At 43.3% G+C, this 17,123-nt stretch overlaps 1 long non-coding RNA gene across 1 annotated transcript in view; it reads right to left on the bottom strand.

Moving 5' to 3' along the window:
* Positions 1–16,786, bottom strand: part of LOC133484066 (uncharacterized) — a 31,205-nt gene extending 14,419 nt beyond the window's left edge. Inside the window, exon 1 of the long non-coding RNA XR_009790284.1 lies at positions 15,123–16,786. This is a non-coding gene — a long non-coding RNA (uncharacterized LOC133484066). The remainder of the gene's footprint in view (positions 1–15,122) is intronic.
* Between the last annotated feature and the right edge of the window lie 337 nt (positions 16,787–17,123).

The following is a 17,123-nucleotide window of genomic DNA, read 5'->3' as shown; positions in this document are numbered from 1 at the left end:
TGTTAACGGAGCTCCAAATACATCAACTTTAATATCCTATGAATATTAAATATTGTACTAAGGCGCTGCATAGGACGAGCCATATGGGTAAATTATGAGACACGAGCCCATTAGCCCCCCCGGGAGGTCCCGCTAAATGGTCCGTGGGCCTCATCTGGATCGCCATTTACAGAGACGATGCTAATGCTAATGGCTCACAATAAAGCCGGACGGACAGCAGCGCCGAGGTCGCTAGCCTCCGTTCGACAGTACATTGTTGTGCTGCTGTATAATTCCAGTACACAGCAGGACCTGCCTGCAGGGGGCGCTACTGACAACGCAACCAGAATAATCAACACCAACAATTAGCAAAGCCACAGAATGTTTGATCCCTGCTACATTCATACAATTTGGGCTTTTCTCAAACGATTATTATTATTATTTTTTCCCATTATATTTGTCCATAAAATACCCAAGGTAGCTAAAGTTTGCGTCAGCAGTTAAATGTTGTCAATTCTCAACTAGGGGATATAATGACGTGTTTAAACAAGCAATCCGTTGACTTCGAGGGATTTGGAGTTGAAGACATCCGAGAAATTGGCTGATCATGAGTCCTTCAAAATATGAGTAAGATTTTCATTTTCACATCTTACGCCGTATGCTATTATACTAGCAGTTTTATAAATATTTTAAGATATTCAGAATTTTTTTTTTACTCTATGTAGCTAATTAGCTACTGTCGTACACACGATACGATCCTGAAGGGATTATCTTATTAAAAGATTTGACATGTATATTATGTTAACATTTATTGTAATTTCTTATTTTCAAACAATTTGAGATTTTTATAGTTTTGTATGTTTATACAAATTGTTGTACAGTAGCCTAGTAAACCTCTCGACCTCCAGCGAGGCGGTGTGAGTTCCTCCACGTCACTCGTAACAACACAACACAACACAACACAACACAATACAATCTGCGGCCGGCGCGATATACACCTTCGCATTACGAGCTGGTCAGAATTGGCTCGCTTGCGTTGAAGTATGGCGTCGCGGTGACAGGCCACCTCCCCCCTCGCGGGGATCATTTACGCGGCGGCCTGGCCGTAAATTGCACAACCGCACAGTCACCAGCACAAAGTGCAACCGAGGCACAACGCGAAGGAGGTGACTTATCTCTTATCTGACGCTACGTTTACACTGCAGGTCTTAATGCCCCGATTCCAATTTAGTGCCTGATTTCTTTTGATGGTCTATTTACTTTTACTTTCAAGTCAGCCATGTCCACATTTCTCTTTAAGCAGTCAGGCTTCTCTCCGTTTCGGTGTGTGCCATCACTTTATGAGACAATGCTGGATTACTGCGACTGTCCTGACTTTGTGGGTTATTTCGACAAACCTTGCATGTTGCCATTCACTCCCACTACCCCCCCGATTTTGAACAACAACATACAGCAGTAGGCCTTGAATCTAAATGTAGTAATTTTTCCTAGCTCCCGCCATAATATGCGTTTCACTCCGCATCATGGTATACGGGTGGGTTTCCAGGTTACACAATAAAATAAGCACGTGGTACAGTATCTTGAAAATACTGATTTTCAAATATAAGTCTTTCGTAAGCTTTCAGCAAGCAAGTCGCCAAGTCGTAAACGTGGCGACTTAAATATGACTCGGGTCAAGTCGTACTGAAACGAACATCCCGTTCCTCTGCTACAGTGTCGAACTACACTACGATATGGCAGCGGTGGTTCTTGCAGCTGACAGTGGCGCTTTGTGGCATGTGTATTATGTGCAGACGTCCAGGGCGGCGATACCGGAGGCCTGGCAACGTGTACCAAAAGGTGGTAACCCACAGGCTACTATTCAAGCTTCACTAATTCTAAAAAACTAGTTTAATTGGCTTGGTGATGTCAAATACTTCCAATATGCAGCTTTTGTATTATCACGTCATGAAATGATATATAAACAAAACCAGAGGAACTTCTCGGGGAACGGTAATGGACTGACAATCGCGTGCTGTTTACTTCAATCAAGGACAGTTCGTAATTAATTCAACTGTGCCCGGCTTGACTGCAGAGTGGATGTTTGGGCATCTGTTCTCTTCCTTCGCTATAGCGACGGCGCACAAATTGTGAGAGGGGAGAGTTAACATTTTGCGGAATATTGATTCGGAAAGAACACAACCAGGAGTTTCGAAGAGGAAATGATTATGAGTCCTAAATGTTCTCAGAAATCTTCAATGCTGAGACTTAGTTTACATTGTTATGGCCACAATATTGTTACAGTTGTTTTTTGTGTGTTTTTTTTTAGGAGACAAGACTGCTTGAATGTGCAACTTTCTTTGGATCTTCACCAGAATATAACGTACCATATTCTTCCTTGGCCTGTGCATCTGACACGTTGAAAAGAAGAAAATCATAATGCCTCTCGCTCACGTCTTTGCGATCAAAATATATACCATATCTCAAATATATATACCAGTGTGTATTAAAACCCTACCTACCTCTCGGAACCCTCATTTGAAACTCTAAACTTATTTTTGAAACCCTAACCCAGGCTTGGAAACCTAAATTAGAACTCTAACTCTAATTTTGAAACTGACTTTGAAACGTAAACCCTTGTTTGAAACCCTAACCCGTTTTAACATCCTCACTTGTAATTGGCTTGAAGCCCTAATTTGAATCGCTAACTTTGGCTTGAAACCAGAAGACTAGCTAGAAACCCAAATTTGGAGCACTAACCTTTGTCTGATACACTAACCCTGGCTTGAAACCCTAATTTAAAACCCTAGCCTGGCATAAAATGTCTGTTTTAAACCCTAATTTTAAAACACTCATTTGGAAAACAAACCCTGGCTTGAAGACCTAATTCGAAACCCTAAGACTGGCATATAACCTAAATTTGGAATGCTAACTTTGGTTTGAAACCATAACTTGATTTACAACCCGAACCCTGTCTTAAAACCCTACTATGCAGTATATAATTCTATCTCATATTACCTCTTGCATAAAAATCCTCTGAAATGTGTGCATGTCGTCCACTGGTATGCACCAGAAGTGCAGTTTGTTAACAATCCAGTGAAATCTATTGAGGAAAGGCAGATAAAAGTGCATGGGAACAAAACATAATTCAGTAATAATTCCAGGATTATTTCATACATCCACTGAGCGTCCTGCAGATCAACCCAGCAGCAGGAATTTAGTGCTTTGCGTGCAGTGCGTGCTGGGACGTCATGTTGAGCCGGCCTTCATCTGGCCCAGCGGGGGCCGGCGGGGGGCCGTTGTCCGAACACCACTTATCTGCTCGCCCAGAGTGTCTGGCTGGCGTCTGGGCGCCTCCTCCACGTGCGATTCCTCGGCGTTCCTTTGTACGGACGGCGGCTAATACCTGAGCTCCGGGCCAAAGCTCGGGAGCATCTTATCGCACTCCGGCAAGCCCCCTGGCCCACCGAAGGGGCCGGCTCCTTCCGGGAACGCGGGGCTCGCCGGCCTTATCTAAGCGCACGCAGCGCTCCCGCTATCCCCTGGAAGTCGGCACGAGCCTCCCAGATTAGCATCCCGCCTGCAGCCCCCCCCCCCCCCCCCCCCCCCCCCCTCACCCAATCCACCTCCACGCCCCCGCTCCAAAACGCCCTCGGACACACATCATTACTGTGATTATTGCTGTTTAATCGGGCTGATGAGCACAGAGGCGAGCATCGGGCAGCTTTGTTCTGGTCCGATGTTTGTTTGGTACACGGCCTTGTCACGGAGGTAACGAGGATGCCTATCAAGTGTGCGCTAACAGGCCTCTGAGGGGCGAGGGGAGGGGAGTTGGTGGGGCATATCCGGGGCAGTGATTTCATTCCTACAGGAGGATTTAAAGCGGGATCCAAAACACAGCATCCTGCATCCGGTTTAGTGTTTTAGCTTTGACACACCATAAGCCTCACGTCTTTGTTTTCAACGCGTGCTGTACATTCTGATAATTCATCTTATTTAATCTCCCTTTGGCCCAACACACGCCAAGCGACGCGACCAAACGCGACTCGACTGTGCTGCAGTGTGCGAGGGTCTGCACCTAGTTTTAAAGACTGGCAACTATTTCCGAAATTTCAATGGCGGATGAACGGTGTCGCAACGGCCAGTCAAATATGCCATGACGTAATCACAACAAAATTAGCTTTCTGAAGCGAGAACCCGCAGGCTGACGCCAAGACGTACTGTTATAGCACATACACTTAAGTATATTACAGCAATAATTAACTCAATTTAGAATTTTATGTACCTGTGGCTAAAAAGCGAAGCGCTACAACGCACGAGTGCACTCAATAAATCGGGCGATCGTTGCAAACAACCTCTCAAATAGAAAAAGCGATAAATATATAACTAGCGCAATCTTGTCCATACACTACTGTCATTTATAAAGATGTACTTTCTCAACCCCTCACTTGCTACGCGCTTACAGTTATCCATACACACGATCGTCTTGTCCCGACAAAACAAAAACTACGAGAAATAATGCAATGGTGCAGGTGTAGGAATCTTTGCGCTTCGGCACCGCATTGGAGGTGAACAGTTCAATTCAACCTGGCTGCTTTTTGTTTCATGCTAAACCAACACCGAGGCATCTGCTGGTCGACGTGTACAAACAGGCATCTTAATTAAATTCAAAAGGGGCTTTAAGCAAAGGAATTATTCAAATCCCAATCTGTGTGAGGAATTGAGTTGGAATGCGTTTGAAATACACGAAGTCAAACAGTGGAAGGGGAGAAAAGGCATTTAATTAAAATCCCTGTCGTCGTCATTAGCATGCGCCCCGCTCACAGCTTACATGTGACATGCTTAAAAAGCTGACAAGCACTTTTATTCCAAAGTTATTAACTTTTGAAGCACCCAATTACGTCTGCTGTTGTGCCAGCACACAGTTGATAATCTTCCCTGGCAACTTTTGGCTCAGGGATCATTGCCCCGCCCCCTCGAGTGTGGCCAATGAAGGTCTGCAGAGGCTGACGGTGCTAAACACCGCCACATAACTTCGTTTTACCAACTCACTGCCACAGTTTGACAAAAAAAAACACATAAGCCGTTATTGTCTTTTTTTGTTGGTGTTTCAAGCAGACGTAAACCATTGATGGAGCAGATGCTCTGAACTTTCTACTTTGCCGCACTTTGCGGTGTCCACAAAAAGTTAATCGGGCTGTCGTGGTCCCGATTTAGCTCCTTCCCGTCCAAAGACGTCAAACACCTGATTGATAGGGTCCGAAACAGATGGGGGCCGGCAATCTTAAATATTGAACTTGTTCAATATTTTACGTCAAAAAACCTTCGCGTCTGAGTCGTGGCGGCGTAAGTTGTGACGCGAGACGGAATCTAGCCAATCAAAGAACAAAAGACGGTTGTTTTCCTCTTTTGTTGTTCGATAACATGTTTCCTGACAACTGGTTGCTCGTTGGTCCACAGTCTCAACTTGGCTGCAGTGCGCCGTTTGTCCCCTCTCAAATTATTTCTGTAGCCAACATTCAAGAAGTAAATTCAGGAGAGGAGATCGTTGTTGTTTGTTAACGTGCCTTGTGACGACTGACTACTTATTTGTCTAGCAGATACTCCAGAGTGTCCACTATGCTGCTCCCAACATTTTTAGGCTGCACCTGTCAACTGAGGCCATGCATTCCAAACTACACTTCCAAAAGTAGGAAGAAAAAAGACAACGTCCGGGTCTGAATGAACACGTTAAGTGGGATTGCGCGTGCATTACGTGGCATGAATACAGCCGACGTGATCTCATCTTCCCTGTGGAGAACTTGCACGCAATCATACGTTGCTTCATGCAAGGAAAAAAGTAAAGTTCCGCGTTTAATTTGAAAAAAGGCAGAGCGGGTTCTCGCTCAGAGATTCTGCAACAAAAGGACACTTAATTCCTCCAGTAGCAACCGGGCCTGACGACTTAAAACTGACGTGGAAGTCTCACCCAAACCCTGGCTTTGACAAGTATATACACTATTTGCTTTTAATCTGCTTATTGAGTCCAACTCTTGCTCTTCTTTTTTTCTTTTTGAAGAGCCACATGGAAAATGGAAATCACATACAAATGAGGAGTAATTCTAATTTGCTCCGTCTGCTTGTCCTTCAGCGACCGTGACCATTTTTTAAAGACGCGACTGGTAAAGTGGTCAGCACGCTGTAAAGAAGAGCGTGGAGAAAAGCTTCATTCCTCCTTTGCGCTCATGCACTTCTGCAGGAAAGCTCCTTATGAATGAGCTCTAATTACGCACATGCATTTCCAACAAAGACAACACGTGTGTGTAATTACAATTTCCAATTCCAATGAAGTTGGGACGTTGTGTTAAACAAATAAAAGCAGAATACAATGATTTGCAACTCATGTTCAACCTATATTGAATTGAATACGCTACAAAAAACGCAATATTTAATGTTCAAACTGATAACCTTTATTGTTTTTAGCAAATAATCATTAACTTAGAATTTTATGGCTGCAACACGTTCCAAAAAAGCGGGGACAGGGTCATGTTTACCACTGTGTTACGTCACCTTTTCTTTGAACAACATTCAATAAATGTTTGTGAACTGAGGACACGAATTGTTGAAGCTTTGTAGGTGGAATTCTTTCCCATTCTTGCTCGATGTACAGCTTCAGCCGTTCAACAGTCTGGGGTCTGTGGTGATATCCCCTCAATTCCTTGCAATTGTACATTGAGGAACATTGTCCTTAAACTGTTCGACTATTTTCTAACTCACTTGTTCACAAAGAGGTGACCCTCGCCCCATCTTTGCTTGCGACTGACTGAGCAATTCAGGGAAGCTCCTTTTCTAGCCAATCACGGCACCCACCTGTTCCCAATGAGCCTGTTCACCTGTGGGATGTTCCCAACAGGTGTTTGAAGAGCATTCCTCAACTTTCTCACTCTTTTTTGCCACCTATCCCAGCTTTGTTTGGAACGTGTTGCAGCCATAAAATTCCAATTTAATGATTATTTGCTAAAAACAAGAAAGTTGATCAGTTTGAACATTAAATATCTTCAATTAAATGTAGGTTGAACATGATTTGCAAATCATTGTACTCTGTTTTTATTTATGTTTATCACAACATCCCAACTACATTGGAATTGGGGTTGTACTTGGAGTTTGTACACATCATGTTAAAATCTGTGTGTTTATTCACAACCTCTCAATGTAACAATGTAAACACGGGTCTTCGCATTCACGCACAAACATAATGTGCCCATCCATTCATGGTCGGAAAGGTAACAACTACATTTTCTCCCTGCAGAAACCAAAGAAATGCTGGTTTGTAGTTTTTAGGATTTCAATAATCCAGTAGATTATCCCTGCGATTGGCTGGCGACCAGTTCAGGGTGTACCCAGCCTCTCGCCCGAAGATAGCTGGGATGGGCTCCAGCATGCCCGCGACCCCTTGCGAGGATAAAGCGGTACAGAAAATGGATGGATGGACAGTAGATTATCCACGCTGTATTATTTTCTACAGAATGTACACGGAGCTGCTCGCATACTGGCAATAAATTGATGGCGGGAAAGACAAATTTGATCTCTTGCGAATTATGGCTCAAGAACTCTGATTACAGCGGCGAGGTCTTCAGTTTCAACATCGCCTCTAAGTCGTCTTCCGTACTTGATGCGAAATGTTTAAAAGTTTAGAGGATGACTAAACTCAGCATGTGCATTGCTTAACTGCATGGAAGGCTGTTATTCATAACTTCGTCACCATGGTGACGACATTCCCGACACGAGGGCAAGCAGGCATGTGCCAAACAAGCCGAACCCTCAAGCGGGTCGCAAATGGGAGGCGATTTGCGACCGAGCACGCTCAGATCGCTTTTGGTTGCTTCCCGCTGGGGCTGCACTGAATTTTGTAGCATGGTGCGAATAGGTTGAGAAATGATGAAAAATAGATGGAATGGTTTGAGTCAAATTTGAAAAATCTATGATTATTTTAATTATTATTGTATTATTCATTCAATGTTCTCATGTAAAATGTGGAATCCGTCAAAAATGAACACTGAGCTCAATGAATGACTCTCAGCTGGATATTTCATTTTTTTCGAATGGGTATAAAAATTGTGAATTTGAGGTGATTCCGGAAACGATCTTGTGACTCCCTGAATGATCTGAATAGTTTGACACTGGATTGGATTGAATCGGTTGTAGCAGCAGAAATGCACGAAAATTGGTCGAATAATAAACACTTTACTGTGCGTAATTTTGCTGCTGTTCAGCATTCACACAAAGAGTTGCGTGAGGACGTCCAAGAATGACAAAATCTCTCTTTTAATGTTAATCTATTCTGTCTTTCCCAGCTCATTGGCGCCATTTCCGCCATCTTCGTCCCCCTGATATTTACACTCATTTGCATAATAGTATTAGGATTTTTGAGATTTTGCGCGAGGAAAACTCATTTAAAAAGGGCTCAGTGAGTGGGGGCGGCTTACGTGGTCATAATGGCCATCCAACTGTGTAATTGGTCATTTCAAACTGTTGAAGCAAGTTGACGATGACAGCGCGGCGCATTAAAAGTGACGGACAGTTGAATGGAGAAGCAACACGGCCACCGGTAAAAGCAGATTATGGCAAGATGTCGGTTACAAAAAAAACTAAACCCAAAAAAAAACTCAGAGGTCGTGTGATAGATCACAACACTGTTGCAAAGGCCCCAAAACCCCAAAAAAACGTCATTCCTCGATACTTTCCGAACCTTGGTGTCTTTTGGTGTTTTTCTTTTGCTGCAAAGGAGATTAGCTGTGAATAATCAGTTAGCTACGACGAGAGAACGACAGCTGGTTTTAAAAGGGTGAAAATTGCTGGTGGGATTTGGGCGATAGGATCCGACACGATGCCTTCTGTGGTTAATAAAGCATGAGGGATTGTGACCTTTTTTCTTTCTTTCACTTGACAGAGGTCACCGCATAGTTTATGTATGAATACACAGCGCTCCCATTCAGCTGCTGCCATTCCGGCAAGTACTTAAAACCTCCCGCCGCAAGGGGAGGATAACCTTTTCTCAAACGGAAACGTCATGTGACGTGCTTAGAATGGCATCGGAAATGTTGAACACACGACACAACTCAACAAGGATCAGATTTACAGTATGTGGGGGGGGAATGTCTGAATAAATGTTTTTCACATTCCGAAATACACTTTAAGAACAAAAGTACAGTACTTGACCTAGGAGTTAAATTTATTCAATGACCAAGCTCGTAACAGTGTGTGTGTGTGTGTGTGTGTGTGTGTCAAATCAATTTTCCCCATTGAAATGAATTGAAATGCCATTAATCTGTTCCAGCAAACCAAAAAGCGCCTCCATTTAGTCACAAGAAAATGACAATCACACACACACACACACAAACACAAACACACATCATGCTTCAGTTGGTTATGCTATACAGGAGTCCCTCAGGGGTTAGGTTCCGGACCACCCGCACAATAGGTGAAATCCGGGATATGGAAATACAATAGTGAGACTGGTAAGCCTTCTAGTGTATAATTTTAAAAATAATATTGCACAATAATAATAATAATTATTATTATTATTAAAAAAAACAACCAACACCTGGACCGCGAAGCGTGAACTGCGATATAGTGAGGGTTGACTGGACTAGTATTACTACTTTTAAACAAGGATGCAATAAGACAGAAACTGCAATGTGCATGCCAGGCCAGTAGTTGGCACTGCAACTCTTAAAGATACAGCTTCTTGGCCAAAGGTTTTGCCAGTGATGCTTCGTTTCAGTGTTTTTCAAGAATACACACTACAGTTTGGGGACACTTAGAAGTGTCCTCAATTTTGGAAAGTAACAGGATTTGTAAGTGACCCCAAACTTTTAAATAGTAGGGTTTTGTTTTTGTTTTTTTTGCACGTTTCTATTATATGCTGAAAACCCACAGTTAACTTCAAGACTTTTATTAGAGAATTAATGTACCGGTCACGTGTGCTGTTACATACAAATAAGTGCCTCCGACAACACTGTAGCTCTTTTTAGATTTTGGCTTTGATGCGATGGTGTTCCCAGGTAGTTCATATTCCCCTTGCAGGAAAAGAAAAGGGTCATGGATGGAAAAACACAGACGGTACTAATGAAAAACTAGCTCGACTGTGACGTCAGAGTGGGCCAGAATCTGAACAACTTGCTTAAACACACATTTTCATTTGACCTAGCTGTGTAATTTAACACTTAATGGGCTGGGCAGGCACTCTAGAGACCCCAAAATGTGCTTCAAAGCAATTAAAAAGTCTCTTTTTCATAATATATCTATGTGGCTCTGTTGCCTTAGGTATTGCGTGGCAAAAAGATGGCCATTCAACATGGCCATGGTCATTCAACACTGTGGAAAGAGTGAGACGAGAGAGAGCGTAAAGACCTTGAAAATGCTTCAAACATCCGCTATCTGGCAGCACTTTAAACGTGTTAGCTGATGGCTAATGACGCACCTGGAATACAGACAGCGCACCATTACTGTAAGGGGATTACCGCAGCAGTGTGGCTCTTAGGCAGGCTGCCGATTGGGCACTCGGGCTTTTCCTGGAAAGCCAAACAAGTTCAGTGAATGGGAAGAATAGCAGATAGCATTAGCGCAGCACAAAATGCTGGAACGGAAATCAGGACATTAAAGCCGACAAGGATTTGTAAAAGTTCCCGTCAGAAATGCCAGGACATCAAAACGGTGGCATTTCCCCCACCCAACATTGCCACAACTGCTCTGACGTCACGAGCGGCCGTCGCTAATCACTCGGGGCCGGTGATGATAAAAGCCTCGCTTCACGTGTGTGAACGCTCACATTCGCAGGCGGTATAAATCACGTGCGTTTCAATCGTTTCCACTGTCACCGGACGGGCGGAGGGAGTTTGGCTTCTTCACAGACGGAGAGGCATGTAAATTCTTCGCATTTCATGATGACGTTCCATTTACGGGTAGAAAAATGTGTCACAATTCACTTCGCTCCCAGCTAACACAATAATTGTTGCTTTGACACACAGCAGTTGCTAGCATCTGTAGTCAAGTAATGGAAATTTCAACACAAACAGTGCATCAACACATGTTGACAGACAATAGAACAATACTCATCGACGTATATTCTTTATCCGTTTCTCTTTACGACTGTGTTATATATCTTGCACACCAGGAGTCACAATGGGTTAATCGTGCTGGACAAACCCTTTACATTCTATTTAATTGTGGTATGTTTTTACTACATGTTTTATAGATTACAATATTAAGAGTATTATTTTCCCTTTTAAAAAACTAATTACAAATATGGTAATTTTTTGGGGGGGGAGGATGGCACGGATTAATGGCATTTCCATGCATTTTAATGGGAAAAGATGATTTGAGATGTGTTTTGTGTGTGTGTGTGTGTGTGTGTGTGTGTGTGTCACCTTTGTTGTCTTGTGTTGAACGTTGTTGAAACTGACTGGGACAAAAACAATTTTGCAATGTGAAGATTTTATGATTGAAAAAGAATACTTTGTCAAATCTGCATGGTTCTTGCTCTGACATTTAAAATGAACTCTTAGAATGTTTACATGGGGATGCAATACTTTGAATGTTTTCTTTTCAAATAATGGAGCCACCCCGTTGGGCGCCTTTTTCTGTGTCTTGTATCTTTTGTTGACACGGCCTCCAAAGGCTTTTTATGAGGCGATGTTGGTGCCGTAGCAAATTGAGCGATTTCATTCTTGTGAGTAGACCGGAGGCACAAGTGCATAAAGGCCGTCAGTGAAATGTTAACGTCTCTTTGCGCAAACATTTGCAGTCTTGTCAGCAACAATTACGTTCAATGTAAAGTCTCCAACCCTATGGGAGCGGTGAACGACAGGCAGCTAAATATGGTGAATGCGTCATGCTTGGACCGTTCATTTTGAGCATTTTAAATTCAAGATTTGTTGTTGGCAATCCACCAGGTGTAATTCTTCACTTTCTATAAATTCAGGCAAAATGAATTGTACCTTTCTGCTAAAGAAAGAAAAACACAATGCCTCGCTGGTTTGGTGTATTCAGTCACAATCATAGTCATACACCTATCAGAATAAGTTTAGCCTGGGTTGTTAGCAGAAATTCCAGACAGTCTTTGGCACACACATGTGGATTATTTAACAATGCTCTGAAGCTATTAAAAAGCACTCCCCCCCCCACCCCCCCAAAATAAATTCATTTTTAAGGATAAAAGTGAGTAAAGTGAGTTTGAAATTATATTGAAGTGTTTTAGGATCATAGATTGTGGAATATTTACTAATAATGCAGGCAATTACAAAAAAAAAAAAAAGTTAAGGTGGGAGCATCAATTACTTGTGTAGGCCACAGCTCACACCTAGATGCTCACACACAGACTGAGTCCAACTCCTCACGTCACTCACTAGGCCACGCCCCTTAAAAGCAGGAATCCAGCACACGAATACGACAGTATCTGCAGTAGTAACACTTTCTATTTGCATAATTTTGTCTCATGTTTTACTGTTTTCATACAATACATTGTTAGGGATGAACAGTGAAAATCCCTAAGTGGCGCCCACCCAATAAACTTTGTTGTTGCCACAAGATGGCGGCAAAGCACCTTTTCTATTAACCAAAACAATATATGTAATAATAGACATGACTTATGGCCTGACCACAAAAACAGGATGCCCCCCCCCCCCCGCCCCCTCCCCACTCCAAAATACACACACACAAAAAAAATAGCGAATTGTCAAATTTGCGAATGCAAACCTGCAAATATGCAGTTGTTCACTGTACATTGACATTTCTATTCATTTGATTGTGGAAATATGATTTCATGTATTTGAGTTAATTTAGTTACTAGCTTGTTTATGGTGAAATTCTTATGTTTTTTTTTTTTTTTTTTTAAAGACAGCGGTATTTAAAACGGGCAGCTTGACTCGCAGAAGCAGCGACTTAAAGACGTTCATTAGAATTTCAGCACGCCTAATGACTCCAGTGCAGAACATCACTTGTACTTTTCCAGCGTTGACATTTGCAGTCAGCACAATTCCAGTCCAACTATTGACATTTATTGACTGTTGCCAAAATTACCGAAGCTCCAAAGAGGAAGGTCGGCCTCTTTATTACTGTCTAGCGCTGCGCCGATAATCGTAATTATGCGGCCGCTACATTGTGCGCAATTTCACAATTGCACTGCTCGGAGCCAGCTGCAAAGTCACACCAACCCCAACCTCCCCCCCCCCCCCCCCATCCGGGTGAAATCAATGCTCCGCGGCCAGTGCTGGCTGCTCGCTCGGAAGCCACGCCCGGAGCTCTGACTGATGTTAATAGACGGCTGATGGTTGGCCTCAGTGTTGGAGCTTTGCCGCATTAAGCAATCAGTCAGTTCTCAATCCTACTGATGTGCACGCCCGCCGTACTGTAGGTGGCTGATGGCGGCACACTCAACGGCTTCTTCTCCGTGACCTTGTAAAAACACATCTTTGCATGCCAAAAAGCAAAAACTTCCCAGGTTCAAAGGAACAAAGTGATTTTGTAGAGTGCTACAGAATGCTAAAATGCATTGGAGGTAAAAGTGTGTTTACGGTGGCTATTATCGAGTTCTCCTGAACCAATCATGCAGAAGTATGTCTGTCTGATGCCCCTCCCTGTCCTTTTTCTGCTATATGACAGCCTGTCAACAAGTTTTGTTGTTGTTGTGACAATGCATTTTGAGTTACACAGTTTTCCATAACAGCTTTGAAAGAGGAGAAACTGTGGTGTTATAAAACAAAAAGCGTTGGTATTTTTCATACTCATTTTATTCGTCAAATGTTGTTGGAGCAATCCGCCGCTCCCTGTCCCTTTTCTGCAATTTGACGGAGGATGGCAACAATTTCAGGGTCTATCTCACTGGCCTGGAAACTAGTTGGCGACCTGATGGCGACGTCCAGGCAAATGGATCTCCACGAGACTTCCTGCCGAATTGGACTCCGCGAGCAATATGTGTCCTCAGTTGTCAGGGAAACGACATAGTGATTTTATGTTTGCCGAGCGCCCCGTGAATTCAGTCTAGTGACGAGCGAGTACAGAATTAGATGTCTGCTCGTGAGCTAAAACGCCAATGCAGTTGTGAAGTTAGGTGCTCACGTGCTACTCGTGTATATCAGCAACATAATTCATCAGTTTTATGTGAGCAGAAATGTTGATAGGTAGATTTCTCTTCATTACAGAAAACGAGCTGGTAAATGAAGTTTGAAAGGAGGCAGCCCTAGAAACTGCCAGCGTAATAAGTGAGTCATTGGTATTGATCAACAACGCTATCAGGTCCCCCTAGATCCATTATGCTCATTTTGCGCATCAGGGAAGCAGAGATCATATCACGCAGTTGTAATCTTGGCTTTGAATATCAGCAGAGTAATTACCTCCCTTTGTGGGTGAGGCGGAGCGTCTTTCAAGGCATATTAGCGGACCGCCGCGACCCCTCCGACAGGCTCGCACGCCGACGATACGTGCTTGGCAACGGCCTTGGCGTTGATGGACTCGTCTCCAAAGCGGGAGCCATCAGTCTCTGTCAGCGAGCCCAGCCAACGGCGGGCCATTAGGCCGTGTTTTTTGCAGGCCGCATTAAAATGCAATCACGGTGACTTACGGGTGGTCAGCGGCACATCGGGATAGGGTCAACGGCAACCTTTCACAACGTTGACTTAATGCCGGACACCAATTTCAAGGTCATTAACAGCAATTTGTTCTCACGTCCGTGGGGCCGTACACACGTCCAAGCGGGGGGGGGGGGGGGGGGGGGGGCTCCGATTTACACGCTCACCCATCTGTGAATTGATATTTAGAACGGAAAATACACCACACTTGTTTGACCGTGCCATAAAAACAAGAAGAGACCATCCAGCATCATGAAATGCTAGAAATGTGCTTATTTTGTAGGGACTATGTGTAAATGACATTAATCCGGAAGGAAATATGCACAAAATACATTATACGGCACAGAGAACAATGTGGAATTACATTCAGTAGTAAGTCAAAGTAAAAAGTCCAAGTAAAGGGTTTATGTCACTGGTGGTTCTGTGCGTGTGCCTATATATCTATATAAATATATACAGATTTTTCTAATGTAAAATATGTCCCTTGGCTCAATAAACATTGGGAAACGTTTATCTAATACAGTTGTTAAGCAGTGTCTATAGATGATATATTTTCACCTGAAGATGGCGAGCAGGCTCAATCTTCCCGAATGTTTCCAAAGGAGCTCACATTTGTTTAAAGAAAATGGCCCGCCGAACGCTCTTAATAATTTACCGCAGACACTTTTCCAGCCGCTCTGCGCTCCATCCACTCGACACTCGCGCAGCAATCTTTGATTCATCGGTTGTTGGATTGAGAGGCTTCTCTTGCAATTTGGGGCGAGATAATGTAATCTCGAGATGGGCCGAGTTGTCGAACCCAGTGTGAGATCACACTCTGCCGCCTGCCTCGCTGATTACTCCACACTCGGAGGAGGCGGAAGCAGAAAAAAAAAAAAAAAAAATGTCTTCTCTCAATTTTCTGTTTCTATTTCCATTCTCACCTCATCCATCTGCCTAGTTATTCGCAATAAGGCTGCCAGGATTGCCACTCTCCACCACCGCTCCCCTTCTTTATCTTCATCGCCCGCTGTGCCGCACTGTCTTTACCCCTACAGGAGGTTGTCTTCTGTATGCTTTTGTTCTTGTTTTTTTTTGTTTTTTTTTGCAGCACACGCCGAGACACCTCAATGTCGCTCATTATCAAGCGTTAAGGGGAAAAGGCATCTGCTCGTTCAGACGACATGTTAAAAAATGCAGTGGCGTTCACAAAGACGCTTCAATCTGCAAAAAGAAAGGATTACATGTGGATTAGCTCGCTGAGATTAAATATGAAAGAAATTCAGACCATTCTACAGAAGCAAAATTGCATCACACCATGGTAATATACAAGGTTTCCTTATTCTTAATGCTAATTACTTACTTGGCTATGCTAACTAGCATTATAAAAAGGAGATGACTTACCCGGATGGAAAACAGCATTTATTAAAAGGACAAACTCCGACTGCAACGGACAATCAAAACTGCTGAAAGGATTGTCGGTACCCCCCTACCCACCCTTGAGGACTTGCACGCTGCCAGAACTAAGACAAGGGCGTGCAAAATCCTCTCGGACCCTCCCCACCCCGGTCACCAGCTCTTCCAGCTCCTTCCCTCAGGTAGGCGCTACCGATCAATGCAAACTAGAACTAGTAGACATTCCAACAGCTTCTTCCCTCTTGCAATCAACTTCTTGAACAGCTAACTTACAATTCCATTACAACAAGCTGGCAATTTTTTGACTTGAGTTCGTTGTCACATTTCTGTATTCTGTATTATGTATTACTCGTGCACTCACTGTAGTTGTCTCGCCGTGCTGCACTATTTGCATATAGTGGCCACTCATGCCAGAGTAGTATCTGCTTCATTTGCACACTGATTGAGGAGTATCTGTAACATTTGCACAACCATTGTCCCAGATTATCGCAGTACTCGTCACTTTAAACCGCATACACTCCTTGAAGTCTCAGTGCCCTTTGCACAATGGTCATTGCACCGGACTATTGCGTCATTAGCCATTCGAACTGAGGACTCTGCATCTTTTTGCACAATTGTTGTTTGTTGTTGTTTTTTGTCAATGTCTTTATGTCTCCAAAGTGTTCTGTAAATTGACTGTCTGTTGTACTAGAGCGGCTCCAACTACCGGAGACAAATTCCTTGTGTGTTTTGGACATACTTGGCAAATAAAGATGATTCTGATTCTGATTCTGATTATTAACATGCATGATAATTTAGCCTAACACCCTAATGCTAAACTCTATTTGGAAAAAAAAAATGGTTAGCAGCACGCGCACCAATTTCACACACACACTCACTTGCTAGCTAGCATTAGCTTCCACTTCAGAATTCAATTCAACGACCATATCTCCAACCCGAAGCCTATCCTAACTAGCTAACTAACCCTAGGCCCTAGTTAAACAGATAATTGTCATCGTGCGCACCGATTTCACATGCTCACTTGCTAGCTAGCATGAGCTTCCCGTTCAGCGTTACATTCAATTACCATATCCCCAACCCTAACCCTAACTAACCCGATCCCTGATTAGATAAATAATTGTCAAGATTTGCGACAATTTCACACACTCACGTTCTAGTTTGCAT

Source organism: Phyllopteryx taeniolatus, chromosome 9, assembly GCF_024500385.1.
Source record: "Phyllopteryx taeniolatus isolate TA_2022b chromosome 9, UOR_Ptae_1.2, whole genome shotgun sequence".
NCBI lineage: Eukaryota > Metazoa > Chordata > Actinopteri > Syngnathiformes > Syngnathidae > Phyllopteryx > Phyllopteryx taeniolatus.
The sequence above is the reverse complement of the archived record's forward strand: the minus strand, read 5'-3'. Positions and strand labels throughout refer to the sequence as shown.